The following is a 17,681-nucleotide window of genomic DNA, read 5'->3' as shown; positions in this document are numbered from 1 at the left end:
CAATTGCAATTTTCAATTAAACTGGCTTTTATAATAACGATAAAAAAATCACAAGATCAATTGTTCCAAGTATGTGGATTGAATTTGGAGAATCTATGTTTTTCTCATGGTCAATTATAAGTTGCATGCTTTCGTATAAGCGCCAAATGGAATTACCAAAAACATCCTATGAAGAGAAATAATTCATTAATTTCAGTTTTTTAATTTAAATGAAATTAATATTGAATTGATATTGTACATTTTATTGTTTTAGTAAAATATCCAGATGGTTTTAGTAAAATATCTAATTGTATTTATTAAATTCATATACATATATAGTCAAATTTAGCAATAGCGAAGTATTGCCGAGTTCGCTAGTATAAAATAAACAGCAATGGTCCCAATTTAGACCCCTGTGGTACACCGTGAGATATTTTTTCTCTTTGAAATACGCTTATTTTGACTTTTTGCTTTCTTTCTTTTAAGTAATTATCAAACCATCTTAAAATTGTTTCACTTATACTGATATTCAACATTATTCTTTTGTATATTGTTTCGAAAGCTCTCTTGAAATCCAAGAAAACTGCTCCAATGATTTTGTTTGTATCATTAGCTAACAACCAATCATTTATAACTACTTGCTATGCAGTCTCAGTGGAATCTTTTTCTCTGAATCGCGATTCTTGTTCTCATATGATGTTTTATTGAAATCATGAAATCCTTTAACTGTTTGGTTACTACTTCTTTTATCACCTTTTATATATTATACAAGGCAAAATGTTAATTGGTTTTATTTCCTCAACCTTTTTATTCTTTTTTATTTTAGGTTAGGTATCATAGTAGCAATCTTCAAATTATCAAGTACTTCTACTTCGGAGAGTTTTTTATTCACTAAATAATGTAATTTAGTTCCTAATATTTCATAAGATTCTTTAATTATGTATACATATAATTCATCAGTACTCTTTCCTTTTTTATGTTAAAAATTATGTTGTGAATTTTTCGAATCATTTCGCCGTTTTTTAAATATATTTGTTTCATTAAGATTCATGCATTTTTTTGGTTGCCCCTGAACAAATGCATACCACTTGGTCAAATTTTATATATTATTCACTTGTTTTATTTTTTCGTGTATATTTTTAGTGTAGATTTAAATTGTGGGCTTATTGCAACAATTTCTAAATGTACGAACGAGTGAACCGATTGCGCCGCGGCACACCTAGCATTGTCTCGCGAAATATATTTTTTACATTATTTTTAGTAAAACGGAACGATAAGTGGAAAAGTCGACCGTTAAAAGTTTTCGTGAACGCGATCGCGGAATGGTTCTCATCGCGTTGTCTATTCGTATACATTATATAATTTGCGTGGCGGCGTGCGTGTGTGTAAAAGCGGAGCGGACGCCGACTCCGGGCCCGGGGGCCTTAGGGCGCAGGCGTCGGCCGGCGCCCCCGCGCCGCAGCCTCCCGCTTCAGCCTCCGCCATCCCTCGCATCTCCAGACGATCCCTCTCCTCGCCAAGAGGGACAGTGCGGTGCCGTTAGCCGCCGCGAGGGGACCACTTCCGCCGGAATAGGGCCCAGCGCGGCCTCCAGTCGCTACAGCAGCCTGCGCTCGCAGGGGACTCGACTCGACTATTCGAGCCGCGAGTGAACCGATCCTGTAGTGTGTTGTTGGTGTGCGTGTGCCCTCAGAGTAACGGAGGTCTCCTCGACATGGCGTGTGTGTGCGACTTTCTACAGGTGCGACCCGACACCGGCTCCCATGGTAACGTGTGACTCCCGGGACGATCGTCGGGATGGGACGACGCTAGGGCTCCTGGCGCGATGCTGTGCTCTCTAGCTGAAGGAGGTATGTGTCTTTTCCTTTATGATCGTTCGCCCTATTTTTTTGGATGAGCTCGATGGTCAACCGATTCAATGTCAAAGAGTCGGGGTGACTCAAAATTAACATAACGTTTTAATTATTCAAATATTATACCGCAATTTACCATCCCTATCGTTCAAATTTATCGTATGCTATTTTCAAAAAATACTTTAATTTTATTTATAAAAGTTTGGCAAATTATGCACTTTAACATAAATATATACGTATACATACTCGAACAAAATATTAGTTTGTATGTCAGCAATATGCTTTCACACAGCTCAAAGTGATCATATGTTTCTCAAAACAGATGAACAAGCTAACGAATAGCTTTGTCAGTTTTATGATATTTTTACTTTATTTTACTCTCAATTATTCTTCAGTATTTAATACATACAAATACGCGAAAACACTGCAATAATACCATTTTGTTTCAATATAAAATATGGGTAATTGTATTTTTTTTTTAGTAAAAATTGTTCTTATTATTGTAATTCAACTCGCCCTTAAAATAACTGTACTGCGATCTCAATTTTCCTTGCTCAAATCAGCCGACTGAATTAAGTAAGGAAATAATGATAATCTATCGAGTGAAATGTGAAGCGATAACGCGTTACATTAAAGGTTAATAGAGACACAAAACTAAAAATAGTCAAATTGTTTTAATCACGATCATTTACGAACTGAAAGTCACAGTATTTTTTATCACTCGATATGATTATATCGAGCAATGTAATTAAAATACACCAGGGAGCACAATGAAAACTAAAATAAAAAAATAATAGTATTTATTAAAATTGCTGAAATACTTAACCAGAGATAAAAAGAACAGTTTTTACTAATGATAAAAGCATAATGAAAACTAAAATAAAATAATAATAGTAATAGTATTTAAAAATGTATGGCGGTCCGGATTGGATCACATTCAAACATATGTATAGTCATATATGTACATATACGTCTAAATTTGTATAGTATTGAATATTATAGTCGACTTCACTAAACATGCAAGCTTAAAGGTCGATTCCTTTGTTATTCAATAATACAAAATCAAATACTCTATGATTTTGTATTTATATATAATGAATTCAAAATTGAAAACATATACATAAAATAAAATATTTGATCAGAAAAACTTGGATTCAAATCTCATTTGAACTTTTTTAGTGTCTGTGAAAATGGAGTTATGATTATTATACAATCATTTTTTAAACGACCATAATGATGATGAATAATTTAAATAAAATTGAGCTATGTCATGCATAGTAATATATATTGATTGTAAACTGTAATACTAGTTTATAAATAATAAATGTCACTAATTTCAGTATGGTGTTTCATTACTTAGTGGTTGTTGATTGTGTTTACACCGTTGTAACGTATTGGACTAACATCTGTCACGTTGCAACGGAAGATTATTTGAAATTATAATTCATTAAAAACTGGTCTGGTTATTAAAATATATACAAAAATTTGATTTAAATATGATTCTTAGCAATATAGCAAAAATATTTTTTGTATTTTTGGAATATTGCGATAATGGTATAAAATATTATTATTTTTGCTACTTTCAATGACTTATTCCACTTTCATTTATAGAGGTAACTTATGTCAAAATTTTAATTTAATTTGCTGGTCAAAGAAAATAAAAATAAATATGAAAACATATTTGTAATAGTTCTCAACATATTTTTATATTTCAATAGATTTACATTATTTTTTAACCGTATTTCTATTATACTTAATTCATTATTTAAATTATACAATTACAGCTTCTTTAATATTATCATCTATGTAATATAAAAATGTGTCGTTAGTTTGTTGTTTAAAGAATATTAAATAAATATGAAAACATATTTACAGTATTAAAATACGTTGTTTTTATTTAATGAATTGTGATAGGTTATAACATGTTTTTGTATTTCAATAGAATTGCATTGAACTATTTTTTATGTTTTATTTATTGCAAGTAAACACAATCAGCGACTACTACGTTAGGTAGTAAGACAGCAAACTGAAATCAGTCTGTAAATTAGGTCACATTTATTTTAATAATTATTAATAACTATTAGAACAATAAATGTCACAATGCTCAATTTCATTTTAATTATTCGTACGCGAGATTAAAAAAATATAGGAAACACTAGGATTCATATTGCTATTGAATCAATGTGCTCCGGGTATTAGTTACAAGCTTATACAACTGGTCTATCGAGCTGGTTGATAATTTTATTATTTATATTTTCTGTTATTAGTTTTTCTACATTAATAAAATTCTCACTCATATTTTTACCATTGTAAAATAAGATAAAAACAATATATATAGAATATATAGTTTTTATTAAAATAATTGTAATAGTTTTGAACATGTTTTGTTATTGTGAAATTATTTGTTATTAGATAGAATTGCTATTTCCTGATGTTAGAAAAGTTTAAAATTACAATGAAAATTTGGCATGATAAGCTGTAGGAAATCCGACATGTTTAATTTTGCCTTTTGTATAATTTTTGCATTTAGAAGTAATAGTTTTACTCTGCTGAATTATTTGGCTGCTTATTGGCTGTAGATACTAAACGGGAAAATTATTTTTATTACCTGAAGATTTCCTATAATACAATATATTTTATATTGTACATCCTTCAACATCTACTTTATTTTTAACAAATATAACCGTTATATATTTTCTTTTATTTTTGATATCGATTCTCTGAGTCTCTATTAAAAAAAAATGTGTTATTAACTTTTAAGTAAATACACTTTTTTCGCTGCACTGTGCAATTAATAATATTGATTAAAAACCAATAAATAACTTGACATTCTTAATGCAATACCAATTATTTTAAAAATTAAGATCATTCAAAAAAAAATACTATTTTTCGCAAAATATGTAAGCTTATATCATAGATATTATGGGGCCTCTTTATGTTGTCAATCTCTGCAATTTGTATGTGTTTTAAAAACGTTTTATTAAACATGTCAAATGTTACTTTAAACGTCAATTACTAAGCGTTACCGATGTCAATCAAGGCTTTGTTTGCTATCATATATACGGAATAGACGAATTTTGTAACACACATATATATAAGTGTGAATAAGCTCTGCAGTCGCCCTTTTTAATTTGTCTCTTTGCTAAAAATTTAATTTGGCAGTGTGTTATGTTTTGGAAGTTCGTGTAGATTTGCCCTTTGTTGTCTTCTCGTAGGATATAAGGGTTGACAACGAGGGAACGTCTCTTTCCAGGCATTGTCAGTCTTGCGGTTGTTGTTGTATCTAGCCAACATACCTGCCAAACGATGCTGACAACCACATTTCCTTTTTATATCGACACAATTCAAACATTTTTTCTCCATTGACGACAAAGAACTTTTCATATTTTCAGGCGCGCGGTTAAAAGGTTTTCTTATTTATGTTGTAGGTGTATGTGAAAAATATAAACACAATGTATGTATGTACACAAGGGCGCCCCTATCCATTCAAACTTTCGATTCCGACAAACGGCAATCTACTGTATAATAAAAAAATAAATTTGAATGACCCAAAAATAGTTTTCCTCTCCTAATAGTTTGCAAGGATGCTGTATGAATCTATATTTTTCTTCTATTAACCATTTTATTACATCGTACATTTTTTGTTTTAGATCGATTTTTCCGATAATGTTTTTCTTAGCCTATTAGCCTATTAGCTCTCTATTTATATTCACCATAATGGAAAATACTAATATTATCATTTTCTAAATTAGTAGTAACTTTGCTAGTTAATCGAATATCATAAAATATGTGAGGCAAAAGCATTTTTCCATTTAGACGAGTAACGCCTCGAAGAAAAACGGGATCGAACAATGAATGGGTAGAAAAAACATTTTCAAAGTTTATATTAATAAATGTAGGAAGTGATGAGACGTTTATTGCTTCGTATAATCGCACACGCTCAAGCATGTACGCTGAGTCATCGTATTTTTGAACGAAAAAACACAGAGTGCCGTAATCGCGACCACATTTACCATTGTTACATTACTTGTAATAACTATACTGCTTCGTTTAGATTAGGCAGCTGTTAAGCAAAATTTGCTATAACTTTTACATATCAGCACGATGTACTAAAAAGTCAGTGATTAATATCTCAAAAACACGAGTTCGAATCCCATATAGACTCTTGTGTTTTTTAATTTATATTTTTAGTATTTTATTATTAATGACCATATTTATTTATTTATATTTCGGAACTAAACGGTAGAGCTCACGAGAGCAAATGAAGTTGACCGCTGACACAACTGGTTCAATACCACATGATACATTGAGATGGTTTACATAAAGTACCTGCTAGTGAATAATACAAAGAATAAACCTCCTTACACCACTTTTAAATAAGCCTTAACCTGTTTTATATTTTTACATGCGTTTTAATGCGTTGTAATGAAAAATTTCGTTTTAAGCTTTTCAGCTTTATTAATCGTTGCATTTCTGCGAGTTGTGAATATTGAGTCGAGAGCAATGCACAATAAAATAATGTATTGTCATCTAATTTGATTACAAAACTTTTACTTTAAAATAATTTTTGATAGTGACATAATGAATACCCACGGGTAATAAAATGAGAAGGAAATATTGCAAAAAGCGTTATATGGAGCACTGAAGACGCTGTTGAATTGTAACTGCATAGCGTCAAAGTTCGAATTAAATGCGAAGCAATAGGTGAACCGCATACGGTCATACTTCGTAATTTTTAACTCGATGGCTAACCGTTCTGTTATATCGTATACTTTAAAATTTTAAATATTTTGAAAATGTTAAACCAAATCGCGAGCTGGATTAAAATAGGCAACGGCCTGGATTTCGCCCGCGGGCCGTATTTTACGACCACTGCTCTATGGCACTCTAGCATATACGGATTGTTAGCACGACATGTAATAAAGAGATTACAATTAATTGTATTCCAAAGCTTATAGCAAATGGCACTAGGATACAAATATAGATACGACCTTTACTTTTTTCTTGTAGAGATTATTGAAAAATTGTCTTTAAATTTTCTATAACAAGGACTATTTCGCTACTCTGGAATTCCAGATAATAAAGCCATATTTGAGGACGCTACGAACTGGCGTATCATACAGAACGTAAATCGCTAATATTTTTTTAAAGATCAGAATTATTCATTATTGTATAAATATAATTACGATCGATTATTACAGATTAGGGTCTCCTAATTTTTTCTAATCTCACTTATGATTAATAATTAAAATAAAATCGAGCGAGGTCGTGCATAGTGACTATTCACCTTAAGCTGTAAAAATAGTTTATAATTAATAAACTAAATGTCACTGATATACAGATTTGATTTAAGTCTGGTGTCTGACTATTTAAATATATGTCAATTTTGTTTACCTAGTTGTAATGTGTTGGGCTAAAAATTTTAATGTTGCAATGAAAGATTTATATTAAATAAATAAATATTTCATTCTTTGTGTTTTTTCTAAAATATATTTTGGATAATTACCTAAGTTATAAACGAGTAATTCTTACAATAATGAATGTAAAAGTTGATTAAACAAGTTTCAAAGTCAGGTTAAAAATATCAGTTGACGCATATATAATTTTACTCGAATGAAAATTGAATAGACGAAGTAGAAGCAAATAGTTATTAAATTTCCTAAATCCAAGTGCATTTCCATAGCAGAAACTTTTTTATAGTGCTAAGAAAGTTGAATCTCACAAAATTATGCAATGGAACTCGGTTGGCGCATTCAAAGGCGAGAATATGTCTATTTACAAAATCGTTTATCGCTTCAAGCGGTTCAAAATTTGCATTTGATTTTGCCTTTGCCATAAAAATAAATTAATCATGAGGACTGTCGCTTAATGTGATAGGAATTGCCTTGAATGATGAACGCCTTTATCATGATCAATTTTATGTCAAGAAAAAAACATCATCTATGCTTAAGTGGATCGAAACTAAAACCAAATCGATATATTCTATATTTATTTAATATTATTCGCCCTTGCTCTAGCACGTACGTTGAGTATTCATATTTTTAAATGATCGTAAACACACAGTAATCATGTCGTATTCAATATTTCGAATGGTATTTTTGACAATAGATGATCAGTTATGTGCTCCGCTTTTGCTCTTGTTTTTGGCAGATAAGAGAAATATAGATAACGATGGGTATATATATATAAAGTATGAAATGTCGATGTAAATTTTATCTTCAGATAAAACAATATATTGGATAATAAACGAAGGTATAATTTAAAGTTATCATAACTTATTCTCGAGATGATACTCGATAGCTTTTAGTGGGTATGCAGGGGGTGCGATTTATGGGGCGGCGACAAAAGGTATCCTTTTCGCGTATACCGTTGTTTGTGTGTACAAGTTTCCGCATTACGGTAAATAAAAAAGGACACGGGATGATTTATTGTGAAATTGACATTAAAGCGTGCCACCGCGTACGTACATACATATATATATATAATACATAAACCGTTCAAAAAGTAACCGAGCATTATTTTAATATATTTTATATATATATTTTTTAATTTTCACTTTATTGTCTTCGAACAGCTGTGATTTTATTTTTAAAAGCAATTATCGTGTTAAATCCTCTAAATGTCAGGCCCTTAATAAATGTATGAAGAGGGAAGCGGCTGCTTTATCGGTCTCAACACGACATCTTGCAGACCGACTCGTTGTTATTTAGTTGTAAAGCTTCAGCTAGTGATAATAATTGTATTTACTGCATGCTCTACCCCACTAATATAAAGCAAACGAAATACGTATTTTATTACGAAATTTTCAACTTAGAGATTCGCTTTTTGCCTTTTGCAAAATTACAAAAATGACGCTTGTAGCGTTTTTAAAGTCTATGGTTTGTTTGCGACCGATTCTCGGAAACATTTGTTGTTGCGATGTTGATACGCTACTTGTGAAATTCGATCATCTCTAAAATCGCTGTTACGCACAGTTAACTCGTAAACAAGCCGATACAGCGCTAAAACTAATTATAACAGAATAACGCGATTAACGGCAGGTCACATGTCTTGAAAAATAGAAGTCCAGAATTTTTTTGAATAACCCAAGTACATACATATATATTATATAACACGTACGTGCACGTAGATTTTTTATTTTGGCACTTCTCCCCATATCGCGTAGAATGACCAGAAACGTTCAGAATTTTGAACTTTCACCCTGTCTGCCAGGTTAGTGCTCTGTCTCGCAAGATTCAAACGCTGAGAGTGTTTTTAGTTAGTTCTGGAACAATACATGGAACAATGCACACGTATCGAGTCAACGACACACTTACGCGATGTGTGTAGCATGTTTGTGTAGACAATATAGTATGTGGTGCGGCAGGGGCGAGAATTAATTTCTTCGCACTAATTCGGGATAGGGGTTGACTGTCCGGAAACACCGGACGCCAGTGAAAACGGTTCCCAACAACTTCCGGGCATTCCTTAGGATATTTAGTCAGATAGGGACGAATTATGGCTGGCTTGACAGTGCTGTTTCGAAATTAATTAAGAAGGCAATAGAAACGAAGAATTTATTGCTATCGGTGCGAATGCGGGTCTCGCGTTAATTTGACGCTTTCTCTCGTATTGGTGCAATATACCTATATATTACGTATCAAATTATATGTATTTGATTAAATCAAGCCAAAAAAGTACACATTAATAATAAATTAATCTTATATAATAATAACATCTGGAAGTATTTATATGTATCTATATATACTACATAATGGAAAAATGAAAATCTCTTCGTTACCACGAACCATATTTCATCAATTAAAAACGTACGATGAACATCAGACAGTTTGAGCATTGGATTAAAAAATAAATTACGAGAGGATATGAAATTTGTTAGACTTTGTGAATTTAATTATGTTAGAACTCCTAAGAAGTCTATATGTACATATATATATATATATATAGTATCTTATTATTTATTTTTTACTTTCCCCAAATCGCGTTATCGGTAGCATAATAGATTTTTGGTGTATATTCGTCCACTTTTTGTAAATTAGCACCTTTAGTTTTAACATAATAGCTAAATTTATAATTTAACTGATGATTATTATGAATTTAAACGTCGCTTCGGAGACGTTATAAACGAAAATTTCTTTTAAATTTACGGTAAATGTATATTTATTGTAAATATTCCATAAAAACATGTCAGGCGTTATTCCAATGCGCTACAACGGGGTAAACACAATCATCAACTACCAAATACTATAATGGATTGAAATAAAAATCTTTAAATAATAAATCAGTAATATATATTTTATTAATTACAAAACAAGCAAACATTTATTCAAACATGCGAAAGCAAAAAGTTAAAATAAATTATGCTTATTTCAAAAATAAAATAATATCTCACGATTTACTACAGGGGTCCAAATAAGAACCATTGTTGTTTATAATATATAAAAATGATATAATTAATAATATAGAAAAATTGAAAATACATCTGTTTGCAGATGACACTTTAATTAATTGCATAAATGTTAATGTTATAATCTGAGCGGGCACCGCGCGAAAAAGGCGCGAGGGAGTATGGACATTGGAAATTTAGTCGCAATGGATCGCTTCACGGAGGAACAACACGTGTATTGCGTAAAACAGTTTTACAAAAACAACATGTGATTGTTCGGCACTTGTTTCAAGCTCATTACCGATTACACAGTGTAAATCAATATTCGAGTGTTAATTTAATTAAATTATGGCTTAAGAAGTTCGAGGAGACCGTTTCAAGGCTAAATAAAAGTTGTGTTTACTTAAATAAACCAGCCACAATAACCCAACTTAAGGCGAATATTCGTTAAGAGTTAGCTAGCATCCCACACCCTTTGTGTCGTAGAGTGTGCCAGATTCGAAGAATGCGAGTAACGGATGGTGGACATTTGGATAATGTTATTATCAAAACATGATTTTTCTAATTGTGTTTTTTCAGTGAAATAAATATACATTATCATACAAACTGTAGGCATTTTTATTGGATTTTGACTTACTTAATTTTAATGTTTGATTATTTATAAGCGTTCTGCATCTTATGACAACGACTCACACCATGAATTCCAAATGACATTTTATTAGTCGTTTGGTATTAGTTCCGGTTTTTCAGAAGTAATTGACAGTTTTACTTATTAAAAAAAATTACATACTTCAAAATATGTTTTTTTTTAATATCACAGTCCCTACTCTGACCCTGCGTTTATGCATAGATAAACCTTTTCAAATTGCTCCACCGCTGCCACATCCAAAAAATAATTCACCGCTCACCCGTAACATATGAATTTAATTAAAGAGTGACGAGCGACGGAGGTGTGCGCCCCCCAAAAGTTAACACTAATATGAAAAGTTACAAAATTGCTAATTAGTCACGTCTGAATTCGCGTCGCGTGTGTGTGTGAAAGACGCGCGTGTACCGTGCCCCGGGCGGTAAATTTCCCCGGGCATGCCATTCCTAGGCTGACCATAATTCTCTGGGACGAGTCAAGTTATTCGGACGGCTGATAAATTGAAAATAACTCTGACCGTATGTTATAAAAACCCGCTAGCAAAACCCCTTTACAATTTATTATTATATTTTTTATTTTTAACAACATAATAAGATTTTTGAAAATTGAGTGACGTGAGACGAAAATAGCTTTATTTGGGGTTTCAACCACCTGCGCAATTATTTGCACGGAACACCTTATACCACATTGGAAATATTGCACGGAACACCTTATACCACATTCGTCTCGATATGTTAGTCACACATACGTACCGATGAACAAACTACTGTTTGTTTGAAAAGGACGCGCGATGAACAATTCATTCTACTCTGCGCATAATACTATTGTTCTTAGACTCTTTGGTTACTGATCGCCGGAGTGCCCATTTGGACCGTTCCTCTTAAGACGTAAATACATTTCAAGGATGTAATGAAGAAAAAACATCTTCATCACATCCCTTTTTTTTGAGCTTTTAAATATATTCCCGAATTAACTTTTTACATTGTTACTCGTCTGAAGATTTTTATTAAGAAAATAGTTCACCTTTATTACTCTAGAAGCCTTATTTGTAGATCTGATGACTTTCGGAACTTAAGGTGTATGGTATTTTTTACTAAATATACTTTTTCTGTCAAATTTGTTGCTTTACAATTTTAAACCATACCCAAGAAAAAAAATATTTTGAAAAATAATTATTTTTGACTGACAGATGTAAGCAATATTTTATTGCGTATTTATGTTGATGAAAAATTATAATCCTAGGAAATGATCGTTATTCGCATTACTTTAATTCTATTTTCATCGTTAATCCTGTAAATCCTTTCAAAATATTAATTTAAAGCGATATGTAACGGCGTCACTCGAGATTAGCACAAAATTGCGTTAACATTTAAATATTTACTATATTTGCTTAGAATCCTAGATTGCAATTTAGCTAAATTTGGAACGAATGGTATTTAATCTAATTCATATTTAGATTAGAGAGAAAAGTATTTTACTTTTACTTTTATTAATAACATTTGCATTTTATCTAATGTTTATTAGCAATCAATCAGGGGTATAAATGTTTTGTATTATATAATATTTTCCTGCGCCCTTTGGTCACCTTTGGCTATCCTTAGTATAAATAACATATTTACTATTATTATTATTTAGTATTATCCCGATTGGGATTAAGACCTATTCTCAAATACTTAATTAACAGAATTGGAAATTTTAATTAGGATTCCTGTGCCAAGAAAATATTTATTCTATTTTATTTATCTTACGTAGTTAAACGTAATTTAAATTATTTTAACTAACAAAAATCGACTGCAAATAGTTTAATTATTTTATTTAATTGCTTTATAATTAAACTTTCAAGTTGTTTTATTTAATATTTGCTACTATTTTTAGAAATTAAAAATATACACATATAGATTTATAAATATTATAGCAAAATTAAAAAATATAGGATTGTACTTATTAATTGAGATATCACCTAGCTTATATTTGGATATATGTATAGGAACTAAGATTTTTCTTCTCAAATTAATGGAATTATCAAATCTGTGGTAGTGCGAGGCTTTCACACACTAAAAGCCCTTACACTATTGATTGCCTTAATCTAACTTAACTAAAGTGCTTTGGTTACAGGTTAGTTGAGATATATATGTATATGTATATATATTTTTTCAGAGAGGGTGTCGTAAAAAATGCTTAAGAAAAGAGAACCCTGATCAAACATAGTTTGGGAAACTATGTTTTAGATCAATGGTTAGCAAAATGTTGCCCGCAAAGAGCTTTGAAATGTACCTTAAGTAATTTTTCTTGTATCGTAAAATCTTAAAAAAGACAGGTGAAAATTCCAATTGATTTTTTCTGTATTATTTACCAACATGCTTTATAAATAAAGATTAATGGGTGATTTTGTATCAATAATAAATTACCATTTAAAAATATATTTTATTTGCTTGGGTTTAATTGAAACTGCTTGATAACTAAGGAATGATTATGGTGTGAATAGATACTATTAAGTTCAACTTAAGGTGTTAATTGAATCAAAACCGCGCATAATAATTCAAGAGCTAGCGCTAGTGATCATATAGTTTATAACAACTATATAATTTTGATAAACGGGTGCCACATGAATTAAATAAAAAAAAACGAAATTGTTTTGCGTTTCCTTTACTCAACAAAACCGATTCATTTATTGACAAGAAGTGCATAATTTATGACAAGTATTTCATAAAACCAAAATTTTGCTTGTCTGCGCTCGGTATGTTCTAATATAATTTTAGAATAATGATTAATAAATATAATAAAGAATAATGAATAATTATTGGCAAGAAATCGACAATATGCAGCAAAAACTGCTACATCTGATCAATTGAAAAGGTTCAATTCTCTTGTACCACAATGGGTGATTACACATTGCACGATTGAGCCCCTAAAAGTTGAACAAGTTAAGCTATGACTTATTGTCACAACCTTCATATTATTACTTGCTTAAGAATTTCGACAATTTGTTACAGGCTTTCAATAATCAAATTGCTAAAAGTGCATTTTGCGATTTTGTCAACTCAAGAATTCAGGAATTTTCATTATTATGGTGTATGAATTAGCAAAAATATGTCAATTCCAATAGTGTATATTTCGATTACTAATGCTAATTATTATTTGAGAAAAATGCCATTCGAATTTTTAAGATATATAATAAGTCAACGATATTGATCACACTCCATCTTTCTTGGTATCGCATCTCCATTTTTATGTAATGGTAAAGTTTTTAACATTGGTACTCGCTTTCTACACTCAAATTTTTTGGAAAGCAGTCCAGATGTAAGTGGAAGAAATGTACTTTTAAAGATGTTACAGCCCATGATCTTGAATTTTTTAATATATCTTCAACAACATACTTGTCGTTTAACTCTTTTTTATTTCCATGAAATCTGGTTACAATAATTTAAAATATTTTTCACTCCTCTTTCATTTTGTTTCGAAATTTTTATCGGGTTTTACAAAATTGCCTTCTTTCAACTATGCCTCTGACAAACTACGGAATTGGTCACAAAAAAAACATAAGAATTTGGTATTACCACTTTGCTTACCATGTATCATCGATATTACTTTTATGTCGCCACAAATTGTACATTTTTGATCTGGATATGAAAGTTTGTTAAGAATCAACTCAAGACTTTTATAGCATTCTTTCAAATAAACTGAATGTCTCACAGGAAAAGATGTATATTTATTATCGTTGTCTATGAGTACTGCCACCTGACTTATTTTTGCCGAATCAATAAAAAGCCTCAAATCGTCAGGAATGTATTCAATGTTGAAAGCTACCATGAGTCTGGGAACATCTTTGCATAAAACAAGATCACCTTCTTGAGAAAAGAGGAACAAATTCGTTTCTCTACTTCAAAAGCAATAAAAGAACATAGTAGGTGGCATTTTTTCCCCTGCAATCTGTAACTTAAAAGTTCTGCAGATTTCTTAAGAAGTCTCTGAGTAAATATTTTTACTAGGACTTATATGAATCACTACTATCGCCATCACTGTATGTTTGGGGCAGTGTTTCGATATCATCTAAAATATTTTGTAGTGTTTCTGGAAGGAAAGGAATAGGTCGTATTGCTGACGGGATGTTAAGATAGGAAATCTCCTTAGATGCTTGGACGAATGAGAGAGATTGAGAGTTTATCGCTTCTGTTTTAAGGTGAGCGTTTGATAATTACAAAGCATAATTGATAATTGATAATAATCGTTCGATAATTGCATTTTATGGGTATACCTTTGTATTTAACCAAGTCATTAGCTATTTCAAGACTTTCATTACATATTTTTTTTGTGGTAATTTATGGTAATTAGCAGCTTTCGAAAGTCGTCGGTTATTGTGCAATTCGTAGTGCTCTGCCGATTTATAATGCATGTTGTATAGCCAAACCATTGTCGTTAAAAACCATACAATTTTGTACACAAGTAATGATTTCTTCAGCTTGTACGTTTATTTTGTTGTGAATGATACAACTGACTGGTTCAAAGATAACGGTCCCGCATGAACTGTAATGTGTGGTCAGCCCAGCTGAGCCAGGGCCGAAAACTCTTTTGGCCGACGCGACGGTGCAAAAATTGCCAAACATAACTCTTGATGAGCGCCGCGCGCAAACAAGACCCCTTCGGCCATAATTAACCACTGGGTCTGTCCACTATCGCCACGCTGCGGCCCAAGTGCGCAAACATTAACCCTTTGCAAAGCAAATAGGCTGTGTGTCGCGCGCTGACCTTTGACGCTAGTCGTGCTTTCAACGCACCTACCGACCCACGATGATAAATGGACGGAATTACACATGACGCATAATTAACCGAAAAGCGCGCAGCGAATAAGAGCGTAAAGAAAATCAGCTTGAAAGCGCGCGAAATTAAACCAAATTTATTCATTGTAGCCACAGTTTGCGCTGCGCGCGGTTTAACAATCGTACCGCATAATTTGTAATGTGTGTACCATATTTCAAACATATATTCCTCTTTGTGTTGCTTATTCACTTAGCCTTTTCAAAGATTCGTATGGAATATATTTCAACAGGGTATGGTGTGGAACGCACACAACACACCATAAAAAATGAATACAAAGATCGAAGCATTTTTAAAAAAAATCGCAATAGCAAACTTTAAGCAGCAAAATATTTATAGGTTAATATATTTTTTTAAAGATTACGCGTCTGTTATAAATGTAGTACTGCGTCACGTATAAATGCCATGTCGTATAAAGATCGGGTTAAGCTCTTGGGAGTTCGGGTGTCTGTTTGATCTGGTCGAACGGTCGATTCTGTTTCTTTAAAACGATAAATCCGCCTTAATTTACCACTTAACCTCTTGTTTGTGTGTTCTTTGTGATCGATAAAAAACATGCGTAGTACCATCGCTCTACGTCGTCGTCGTCACATGAAAAAGGATCTAAATATTAGATTATACATACACATTACACTCTTTTTTTTTATAATGCCTCATGAACGTACGACTTTTTTTAAAACTTGATATTAAACTATGTGATTAGTAAAAGCTAGGACAATATTAATTCATAATACTTACTATTTACAATTACCTTAAAATTACATTTTTCAATAATTTATTTAAGTAAAAAAACAATTTTAAAAATTAATTTTACAATTTATCTTTGCTCATTCAATTTTCATTTTTTTATTAAAAAAAACGTTGAATTTCTCGCTGCACGTTCAGATAACTCATGGCGTAATAGGATTTATATAGTTATAAAATAATTCAATATTATTTATTATTATAAAAATTGTATTTTACGACTTAACGAGTTTTAAAAATAATACATTTTAATGTAAGAAAGGTTTTAAATACAATTACTACAATTAGAATTGTTTTAAAGAAAAACACTTTGGTTAATTAAATAATATTCTTTTTTTAATCTTTCGTTTTAACCTGACAGGTTCACTGCGTTAGAATGGAATAATTCAATAGCAACTAGGTTAAGTCAAATATAATGAATACTTACAAGTAAGTAAAAAGTGATATCTACAATATATAATTATTTATACATTATTATGTATATTATGATCAATATATGGCACTTTGCAGCTAGACTCTTTTTTTTATAACAACGCATTTTTATAAATAAAAATCAGGTCTGCTGCTCCTGGCTCGAAATCGCGGCTTTTGGGTTACCAGTCTAGACCTACGCTATTAATACGAAACAGTAATTATTATTATAAAATAATATTGATTTATTAAACACGCATTGCAATAAAATGCAAATATGCTTCGCAATAAAATGCATTTTATTGCGAAACATATTTGCATTTGAAAAGAAACAACCTTTATGTCTATGGCACTTTTAAGGCAACATAAATTCTAAAAACGCGTCGAAATACATTGTCATTTAGTTGCCTTATTTTTGAGACAATATTTCGTAAATAGAACATAAATTAAATTATATTTATATTATAATAGGACAGTCAACTGTTTTAAGCTTCTATACAGTAAAATGTAGCATACACGATATTTTAATTAAACAATTTTAAAGCACGAGTGAATTAAAAATTGTTTTTAAATTAGGAAATTTTTTTTTTTAATATGTAATAAATATTGTGTATTTTGATAAATATTGTGTAGAGCGAATTTTATTAATTAGTTTATTAACAAGATTTTAATATATTTAATTTTATGCATGAGTATGATCAAACTGATAAATCTGTCTCACTTTAAATAGACTCGTTGTTTTCATCGGATAAGCAAGCCTTCTTCGAAGAGAGATTACGCTACTCTCAACTGATCGGTGTTCTGTTTACAATATACTTTATATAATAAGCTTGAAACACAAAAGCGA

The 17,681-nt window shown here is 31.1% G+C and overlaps 1 protein-coding gene and 1 long non-coding RNA gene across 2 annotated transcripts in view; one reads left to right on the top strand and one right to left on the bottom strand.

The window, feature by feature from the left end:
• Positions 1-17,681, bottom strand: part of LOC148230935 (uncharacterized) — a 565,745-nt gene that overhangs the window by 221,916 nt on the left and 326,148 nt on the right. The gene's annotated exons all lie outside the window — the stretch shown is intronic.
• The window catches only part of LOC148230939 (cyclic nucleotide-gated channel alpha-3), a 232,171-nt gene continuing 214,761 nt past the window's right edge, over positions 272-17,681 (top strand). The window contains exon 1 of the mRNA XM_088194402.1: positions 272-1,829. The gene's annotated coding sequence lies outside the window, so the exon portion shown is untranslated. The remainder of the gene's footprint in view (positions 1,830-17,681) is intronic.

Source organism: Plectrocnemia conspersa, unplaced genomic scaffold (genome assembly GCF_051122295.1).
Source record: "Plectrocnemia conspersa isolate PC_06_02 unplaced genomic scaffold, ASM5112229v1 ptg000010l, whole genome shotgun sequence".
Classification (NCBI taxonomy): Eukaryota; Metazoa; Arthropoda; class Insecta; order Trichoptera; family Polycentropodidae; genus Plectrocnemia; species Plectrocnemia conspersa.
This window is presented reverse-complemented; position numbering and strand designations above follow the sequence as displayed.